Genomic DNA, 11,071 nt, shown 5'->3' with positions numbered 1-11,071 from the left:
GTGTAAAAGTGTGGACCTAATTTCAGAAAAAGGAAAGGTCATACTGAAGGTAAATGTGGACGACCTTTTCCATTACACTGAGCCAGAGCCCAGGCTGACACACACGTCATAAAACAGGTGCTACCATAGTAATTTCTGTCCTGTGTCCTCCTACATGCCCTGTAGAGTCTGAAGAGACACCAGCAGACACAGCAGTCTTCTAAGTCCAATATATTCTATAAAAATGTTTCCCTGAAATCCTCCACTAAATAACATTAACTTAAAATTTTCTTCTTGTTTCACTCAGTCTCCAACAGCTAGGCTTTGTGATGCAGTTTTTTTTGTTTGTTTTTTTGTTTTTTTTTACCTTTTCAAAACAGATTAAATACATTTAATTGTATATTTATATTTTTTTGTAGTGGAAGAGGTTATCTGGGCTGGGGGAAATCGGGCAGTTTTGTGGAGCGATATGAGCCCCTACAAAACTTATTCTAGAGATTTGAGGGATTATCTTGCGCCTGGGAAAGAGGTAGAAACTGAGGTAGGTTATTGTGTGTCCTTATTAGCAAATGGATTTGTATGGCCTGTATGAAAATATACATAAAGATGACTATTAATATTGGAGAAGCAGTACACTACAGACTCCAGAAGTAGACTCCCACCAAATGGCCACCATGTGGCAAGGAAGTAAAAAAGGACTGAGGAAGGTAAGCACCCTATCCTGCTTTACTGACCATGTCGAACCAGCCACCTGCTGTCTTCTAGCTGGATCCACTGGATTATGATGTGCTAGTTGGAGCCTTGTGTGTAAACAACCACTGGACACTCAATGTAAGTGCCTCAGAACATCCTAAGATCATTCCTCATTAAGATCAATGCATCTTGACAATGCATGTGTGGTATTGCATTGTCAAGGTTATGTATCCAAAGGAAAAGCGATCCCTCTACCTAGACCCATTTGGGGTCATGTCACTAATGCAGAGATCTTACCAGGTAAGAGCAGATTAGGAGAGTTTTTTTATTTAGATTTTTGATTAGTGAATTAAATTAATGATACACATGTGAAGTTTATAGGGCCTTCATGAGACAGAGGGGTGTCAGTGCTTTACGGTGGCCATGTGCTACGATACAGCATCCACTTCAGATGGATAGCACATCTTGTGTGGCTTTGATGTGCAAAGAAAGTTTAATGTTTTGTACTTTTTGTCAGCTATATCCTTTTACTACTGTCCTACTAACAGCTAGCTGAAAGTGTGCTTTTAAACGAACCTGCAACTTTTGAAACAAATGATCAGGGCTTGATGACAATAAAGATGGGAATAACCAAAAGGCTCCTCATTGAGACTGGTATTTAACTTTATTTTTCATCCATGGATATTTCATCCATTAATTCAGCAGTTACTTTCTTACACAGATGACCTGTGCCAGCTCTGTAGGGCTTGTAGCGAACATGCTACACATAAGCAGTGGGTAGCATAAAAGAAAATGAAGATGTTTCCGCATGTGTCTGAATATGCAGAGTACCTTTCCCTCAATGATATTTCCTTCACCAGATTCAGTGTAGTACATGTGACCTGTGGTTTCACTGAAACTGTGTAGGCCAGCCTATAGCGAAAATATTGATTTTGAAGTCATTGAAAATGATAGTTTTGAGAATATGTTTGAGATGCTGAATGTACTGGAGAAGTGTGCTCTGACGATGACACTGATGGTACAATCATCTGATCAAACTGAACCCTTCCAAGTTTCAAAAGGTAACAAAATATACTTTTTTTTATTCTTTTGTAATTATTTTTAAAATATCAGGAGAGTTTTAAGGTATTGCAGCAGTTAGAGATCCATTCGTGTTAGATATATTGGTCTGGGCTGCTAAAGATACTATATTATAATATGATTGGTGAAACATTCATACATTTAAGGGTTCAACTTTGTCAGACATCTTTGCTGAAGCATTGTCTGTTTTCTTGCAAATTTTTTTTTTTTTTTTTTTTTTTTACAAAATTAAGGCTTGATTAAATAGTCAACAATTTAATTGATGGTCTAAACCCCAATAACAACAATAAACATTAGCATGTTATCTCGCCCATACTGATCTCAAGAGAGACAGATCCCACTTTCTGTCAAATAAAGTCCTGGTCAGATGTATTACAGTAGCTGCTTAAACTGTTCTTGCAATGATGTGTTTAATTACCCATCATATTCCTGCCTAAAATTAACATCTGCATTGGAAAAAATATTTAGCACTTCCTTTTATGCTAAGGAAAAAATGGTCCTAAATATGAAATAAATGTCATAGAAAGCATTAAATTTACCTTTCCCATACAGGTTGGGAAGATTCACATAACGCCACCCAAATGTTCACGCAAAGGCGGTATAACCTTTGATTCTCGCTGTTCCCGCCGGCACCGTGTCGTGGAGACGCTGTTTCGTTGTGAAAGTGAAAATACTTTGTGTAACCGAGGGGTAAAAAGTACAGAAGTTTATTTATCCCTTTGCATCGTTAATCTTATTTTATTTTTATTTGCTGTTTTCTGTAAATTACCAAGTCAGAAGAAACGTTTTCCTCGAGTCGTCAGTAGGTGGTGCTGTGTGCATTATGCGTGGGAAATGCGCATGTGCTGTCTTCTTCAGAGCTTTTGGGTGATGCGCAGTCAGCAGCGTGAGGGAGATGTGCACTCTCCATAATCAGTGACATATTTAAGACCATCCAATGATAAATATAGTATTTCCTGCTAATCTTCTTGTTAAATATCATTGCTGGATATATATTTTGTTGTGCAGTTTCTAAGAGATGTCATATTTATAAAGTTATATCGTGCACAATGGTATGTCGTCACACCATGCGGTGTAGGCCTGTTCAACTGTGGAGTTACAAAATGTCTTACACTTTTACATTTTGCGAATGTTTCATGTGTTTTCATGTGTTTGATGCTTTATCTGATTATTTACACAGTGTACAGCATTATGTTGAGGATTTCAGCCCTCATAAAGTGAATGTGAGGTGTGAAATAGGAGCTCATCGTTGTGTGACTCTCTTTTTAATTTTCACAAGTGATATGAAAGTGGGTAATATTACCATGCTTTGTTTCTTTGTATAGTATTCCCTCTGCCATATTTTGCTGTATAGTACCATGTAATTCCAGTCCTCGCGCCCCCTGCTCTGCACATTTTGTATGTTTCTCTTATGGCTTTAGATGTTTGTTCTATTTGAACGCAAGTGCCCTGCGAAGTGGACATTACAGGATATTCTGCCATGATTCCAGTTCGAAGCAAACGTATATGTTCCATTCGAAGTGCATTGAAGTGTGCGAGACGTGAATTTAAATTGTATTTATTTACAGAGGTATATGATGTCACACTTGCGCAGCGCAAATCCGTGAATAAATGTTCCGAAGTGAGGTAACTTCAACAGATTTCTCCTGCTCAGGGAGTAGAGAGCAGTGAACACTGTGTAGGGAGCATGTTAATGGAAACACAGTTCCCACCTTCTTGCCCATTTTCGATTATCCGAGAGTGATGCGCTGCCAAAATGGCGACAGCCCACTTTGAACCTCAAAAACGCTCTTCAGAAACCTACGGGTGATGTCACGGACAACACGTCCATGTTTTTATACAGTCTATGGATACAATGCAACGCATAAAAACACAGTATAAGTCATTATAATCCATAATTATGTCAACAAATGGCTTGTTTGTAATGAGTTTTATTGTCTTTGTCTTGTTGTGCCGGTGTTCTGACCGGGACACACATCACAGTATGTTAAGGGCGTAACATTTCCGTCACACGCTTGAGGAATTCAGCCAATCACAAAGCACTGGATAGCTGGCCAATCGAAGCACACCTCGCTTTCAGAACGATGACCTTTACACAGGAACTAATGAAATGTAGTTTCAAAAGTATTTCAGGCGAGAATGTAGATGTCTAAAACTCAAATCTGCTGTTTATATATAAAGACAGTGCCTTTTTAAAAATGTGTTTCACCGATTTCGGAGACGATCAGGTCCACGCGACTAGCGGGAGCTCAGTGATCATGTATCCACCGAGAGTAGTCTCAACTCGGCTAGTCCTTTTACATTTATACATTTATAACTGGCTCTGATAGTGGTTAAACATAAAATATAATTTGTTTTGGGTAAATCTAACAGGTAATGTTTGGTCTATATTCAATTTATCTATATGTTAAAATGAAAACAAAAAGAGGCAATTGATATTTCGTTTCATAGTAATGGTTGTATATATACACATTTCCCTGAACTACATTTCTGCGGCTATTATTATGATTAAATGAAAATGAAAGGAGGCAGTGGTGTTTGATATTCTATTTCATCTTATTGTAAATATACAGTGAGGAAAACTGCAGTGGCCAAGGCGTGCTGACTGATACGCTGCAGTTTGTAGAATTACTGGACTTGTGTCGTCCCGTCCACGGGACATCACACTCCCGAGTCGAAACTCGCAAAGTCCGAACTACCATGGACGCAAGACCGAAATTTGTGTACTTTGTTGTATTGAGAAACGCGCGCAGACCTACGTCACCAGACGATTTGCCTAATCTTCCTGGTACTTTAGACCGCGGTGGAAACACAGAAAGCAACAGGTCTGGGGGGGGGGACAGTTCCTGGGGGAGGAAAAGTTCCTGGTACAATTGTTCCGGGTAATTTCGGTGGAAACGCGGCATTTATGGAAAATAATGTGTTTTTTTAACCTTAAACCGCATAAACGCATTGCATTACACCAAATACACACAATTATGTGTTTTTTAGCAGCATCACATGACTCCTTTAAGAATTAGAAGGTTCTATATTTATTTGACCTGTTCTGAAAATCCACAGTTTACAAATTTTTTTTTGAGAGGATTTTGATATTGTACATTTAGAATACATTTTCTTGTATGAAAGAGACTTGTTCCCCATATAATTTTTGCTGTATGGAATGCAAAAACTTTGAAGCTCAATATCACAAAACCGCTCAGAATGCAGACAGAACCTTATAATTCCAAGATTGTAATTAACCAATGCAGTAATGACATGACCAGTGAAAAGAACCACATCTGTGTAAACTGTCTTTTGTAGCAGGATTTGATACATTTTAAACATATTGTATATTTGTCTAATTTCCAGTACACCTTGAGGAATTCATTGTACAGGTAAACCCACTGCATTTGACAAAAGGGATTGTGATTCTGAAAAGGGGAAAAAAAACTGGAGCATTGAATGAAAATGTTTGGAAATTTGTCCTTTGCTTATTTAAACATTGTAGCTAAGAGCTTCTTTGGAGAAAATGTCCCATCAGCTATTTGTGATACTTTAGAAATACTGACTATTACTAGTGATTTTTTGACATGCTTTGAAGAACTGTTGGGTTGTAAAATGTCTTTTAGCCTCTTTAATACTAGAACCACCATTTTTCAAATGTACATAACAGATTTATAATAAAACATTCAAATCTCCCAGTCATTGATCTTTACTAAAATTATGTAATTTAAAATCAAATGTTGTTAAAAATTATTTTGATAAAACCAGGTCTAAAAACGGGGCATTTATACATTATATGGGGGGCGGGTGGGAGTCAGCAGGGGGGCTGGTTTGTCACAATATTCTAAATATTTGTTTTAAACCAGGAAGGCGAGCCAATGGATATCACACAAGCAACATGCAAACTTTGCGCAAGAATTATGCGGTGAACCTCTTAATCTCAATGGATTCACTAGAAAGTGAAAGTAAAAACTGACCGCGCTTTCGGCATCTGACAGTACATTAAAAGTGCACAGAGAAGACGAAAGACAAATCTACTTCATATGCTGATAATGGTATATACAGAAGCTAAATGTTTTAATTTACTCCCTTAATATTACTCTTGTGGCCTGAACATATAGGCTAGTGCAAAAAAAATAATAATAATAATAATAAATACATTTAAAACAAAATAAATAAATAAATAAATAAATAAAGAGAGAAGAAACTTATTTTGTGTAAAAGTTTTTTTTTTCTTTTTAAAAAAGTCTGTGTTTGAAATAAAGCTTTGTGAGGACGGCTGGCAACAGCTGGTCTTAAATTCTTTAGACACCGCACACCAAACGACTTTGAACACCAACTGAAAACACTGTCTGAGCTCAAATAACATTCATAACCGGTCTGACAGAATGTTCCCGGCTTCACAGAATGAACCGGTTCTCGCATGGAAAGTGTTACCGTTACTTGCGGAGTGATGGACGGGCGCGACATGCCCGAAACAGCCTGGATAACAAATTGTCAAATTTCAGTTCAATTGAATTAGTGAAGAATTATGAAATTATAATTTTTGTTTATTTTAGTTATTTGAGATGTTATAATAGTTCTCCAATTGTGTTAAAATAGATGAAACAGTAATTTTTGTCATCAGAGTGGGCAGGCCCTCCACTGCGATTTATACCTATAGGCGCCAGTGGGTCAAATTTACCCGCTATATAATGCATGTATTTTCATGCAGTCATTTTGAAAAGTTGTCCAGATTGTCTTTTGGACAACTGTCAGATCAGCAGTCTTCCCCATGATTGTGTAGCCTAGTAAACCAAACTGAGAGACCATTTTGAAGGCTCAGGAAACCTTTGCAGGTGTTTTGAGTTGATTAGCTGATTGGCATGTCACCATATTCTAATTTGTTGAGATTGGTGGGTTTTTGTTAAATGTGACCCAAAATCAGCACAATTAAAAGAACCAAAGACTTAAATTCAATGCACACAGACTATTTTATTTATTTGAGTTTTGATGATAGCTCTGCTTTTATAGACAGAGCTATCAATCTAATGAGAAACAGCTGTGGGCAATCAGTGATGATGAAACGGTCAGCAGATAAACCATAACACCGGTTTCTTCGATAATAGGTGGAACTAATGTCAGAAATTGTCTTACTATTGATAGGGGAAACTGATGGGAAAGATTAAAATGTGCCTGGAGTCTACAAGGTAAAAAATATTTTAAAATGTAGTTGTACTTGTGTATTTTGAGTTGTTAAATGATTATGTGGCTTGTCGTGAAAAGCATTACATTTGTTCCATTTATGAGGAAAAAAAAAAAAAAAGGCTATTGAATGGGCTTCTCCTGAACTCAATCTAACCAATAGTCTATATATTTCGACATTTTACATTACTACAAAATACAGAAGTGTTATACTGTAACAATGTATCAGCATAATATATCAACATCCCACTTTATAAGCTTCTTTTGTTGTCTGAAACCATCCAGACAAACTTTAATATCTGACACGCTCAGAACATCTAGTGGATTTAAACAGCACTGCTGTCTCTGTGCTGTGTATTTGGAAGAATTTCACCAACTTGTTCTCTACCAATAATAATAATTATTTGTATAGGTATATTTAAATTGGCACACTACGTACAGGGTGACCACCAAACCAAATCTTCAAGTGCTCTCATGAGAACCAGACTACAAAACTTGCATCACTACAGTGCACAGCATAAATGAGTACACCCCCTCTGACCAGATACAAAAGATGTATTTACTTAATCACTAATACAATGTTGCTCAACTTGTCTACAGAATACCCCACAGGTGCTCAAGAGGGTTAAGATTGGATTACAACAGCACTGATAAAGCACAACTCCCTCACACCTTCAGCACTCATACATCCCTGTAGAAGAGCTTTACTATCACTGAACTTCAATAGCCGTGTTTCCACTGTCCGGTCAGAAGTGGGCATGCTAGTACGTGCCAGGGCTAATTTAAAAATACTTATGTAAATGTATTCTTATTATTTCAAGCATATTTTATAATATAATACTATTTATTATTTGATTATTTAAATCTCCTGTTTAAAAAGATGCTCTATAGTTGTATATAATTATACGTGATATAGTTATGTAGCCTATATATCCGTTTACAATACACATTTTAAAACTGTATTGCATACCTGCTGCTGCCATAATAAAGACCCATTTCGACTGTTTGGGTGCCTTTCTTCTCTTTCTGCTCCCAGTCGCTGTGAGCAGTTATGAAGTATTGTTCTCTTAAATACTTTCCAGCATTTCAGAAATAAATATATATGCAAATATGTACACCAAAGTACAACAGTTAACATATCTTACGGTGTTCGGGAGTGCTCAAAAAGGGTTTAAACACTGAATTTTGAATCGATTTCTTCTTGTAAACTCAGAGATGTGGATTATTGTTTTCATACTCATGTCTCCAAATTTGTCAGTTCACAAGCATGTACAGGTGCTGGTCATATAATTAGAATATCATCAAAAAGTTGATTTATTTCACTAATTCCATTCAGAAAGTGAAACTTGTATATTATATTCATTCATTACACACAGACTGATATATTTCAAATGTTTATTTCTTTTAATTTTGATGATTATAACTGGCAACTAAGGAAAATCCCAAATTCAGTATCTCAGAAAATTAGAATATTGCTTAAGACCAATACAAAGAAAGCATTTTTAGAAATCTTGGCCAACTGAAAAGTATGAACATGAAAAGTATGAGCATGTACAGTACTCAATACTTAGTTGGGGCTCCTTTTGCCTGAATTACTGCAGCAATGCGGCTAAGCATTGAGTCGATCAGTCTGTGGCACTGCTCAGGTGTTATGAGAGCCCAGGTTGCTCTGATAGTGGCCTTTTGTATTCTTGGGTCTGGCATATCGCATCTTCCTCTTCACAATAACCCATAGATTTTCTATGGGGTTAAGGTCAGGCGAGTTTGCTGGCCAATTAAGAACAGGGATACCATGGTCCTTAAACCAGGTACTGGTAGCTTTGGCACTGTGTGCAGGTGCCAAGTCCTGTTGGAAAATGAAATCTGCATCTCCATAAAGTTGGTCAGCAGCAGGAAGCATGAAGTGCTCTAAAACTTCCTGGTATACGGCTGTGTTGACCTTGGACCTCAGAAAACACAGTGGACCAACACCAGCAGATGACATGGCACCCCAAACCATCACTGACTGTGGAAACTTTACACTGGACCTCAAGCAACGTGGATTATGTGCCTCTCCTCTCTTCCTCCATACTCTGGGACCCTGATTTCCAAAGGAAATGCAAAATTTACTTTCATCAGAGAACATAACTTTGGACCACTCAGGCAGCGGTCCAGTCCTGTTTTGAAGCGAGACGCTTATGACTCTGTCTGTTGTTCAAGAGTGGCTTGACACAAGGAATGCGACAGCTGAAACCCATGCCTTGCATACGTCTGTGCGTAGTGGTTCTTGAAGCACTGACTCCAGCTGCAGTCCACTCTTTGTGAATCTCCCCCACATTTTTGAATGGGTTTTGTTTCACAATCATCTCCAGGGTGTGGTTATCCCTATTGCTTGTACACTTTTTTCTACCACATCTTTTCCTTCCCTTCGCCTCTCTATTAATGTGCTTGGACACAGAGCTCTGTGAACAGCCAGCCTCTTTTGCAATGACCTTTTGTGTCTTGCCCTCCTTATGCAAGGTGTCAATGGGCGTATTTTGGACAACTGTCAAGTCAGCAGTCTTCCCCATGTTTGTGTAGCCTACAGAACTAGACTGAGAGACAATTTAAAGGCCTTTGCAAGTGTTATATATTGAACCTTTTCACAATATTCTAGTTTTCTGAGATGCTGAATTTGGGATTTTCCTTAGTTGTCAGTTATAATAATCAAAATTAAAAGAAATAAACATTTGAAATATATCAGTCTGTGTGTAAGTTTCACTTTTTGAATGGAATTAGTGAAATAAATCAACTTTTTGATGATATTCTAATTATATGACCAGCACCTGTAAATGCTTGTGAACTGAAAAATTTGGAGAAATGAGTAGTAAGTCATGTGTCCAAAACAAGAAGTTTAACAAGATAAAGTATGAGACTGAAAGGTCTGAACATTTCAAGGTAGGGATGCCACGAGGTAGTTCATCCCACACTCAGCAAGATCCCACATTCTGTGGTGCATTTGTTTGCAAAGTATAGTCTGTAATTAGTCAGTTATTTTAAAGTTGATAATTGAGAGCTTGACATAACTGCATTTTCACTCCAGTTAGCACAGGCCCTTCTTATGAAGGAAAGCATGATTTTTTTCATTTGATTGAAGGAGGGGTTGTGGAGATGTGGAAAAAGATAGGCATAACACTTTTAAAAGAAACTCGTAAGCACATTTTGTAAACTTTGCCTTGTGAACATGTTTTCAAGCATTCTGTATGTCACATATTAATCACTTTTCTCATTGTCAAAAGATGACCTTTCAGACCTGTGGCGTTCTTGTGGAGAGAAGAATACAAGCGAAAGTGAACTCGATCAATGTGTGAGAATAGTTTAGTTAAAAGTCGGAGTAGCTGTTCTCCTGAATCATACTATTTTTGTAATTTTTTTTTTTTTTTTTTTTTTTTTTTAGCTTGTTTCCTTAGATTGAATGCACAGAGTGTGGAAAATGGTACCACTGGAACTGTGTGGGCAGACCCTCCTCATCTGGAGGATACTGTTGCCCTGCATGCATTTAGTAGTGTGTGTGGTTGTTGTTGTTGTTTTCTCTCTTTTTTATAATTTGAGAACTTCAAGAAGCCATGCAACCATGTAAATTTTATTTGTAATGTTTATAATAATCCCAAATGTGAGTTTGTCTCTAAGTATGTCTTCAAATTGAAGGTATAGTTCTATAAGATATTTGCATGTCAGTGCATTGACACCTAGAGACTCCAATCAATCATCAGCCAAAAGACTGTATATCTAATGCACCTTTAGAATCAATACACATTATTAGATGCATTTCTAGATAAGTAAGCTGTTATGTTATGCAAGACTTTTGGCTGAGGTGGAACACTTGTCAATGTCAAAGCAGGTACTGTACTGCTTATAAAGAAACAATGGTCAACACTGGCTGTCAAACTCATTTGCTATTTTATTATGTAAAACCACTATATGTATATAGAAGATAGCTACACATTGCAGGAGAACTGTAGCACTATACCAAGTAATATTAATTTAAATGTAAAACTTTACATTTAAATATTGTGGTTAAATGTAATTATGGTGTTGCTTAAATATACAACTTTCATGCATTACTAACATTTCCCCAAAGATAGAGCAGTATAACTTACATTGACGTTTAATCGTCATTTTCCATTGACATGAA

The sequence above is a fragment of the Cyprinus carpio genome, chromosome A9, assembly GCF_018340385.1.
Source record: "Cyprinus carpio isolate SPL01 chromosome A9, ASM1834038v1, whole genome shotgun sequence".
Classification (NCBI taxonomy): domain Eukaryota; kingdom Metazoa; phylum Chordata; class Actinopteri; order Cypriniformes; family Cyprinidae; genus Cyprinus; species Cyprinus carpio.
Note: the sequence above shows the minus strand (reverse complement) of the source record.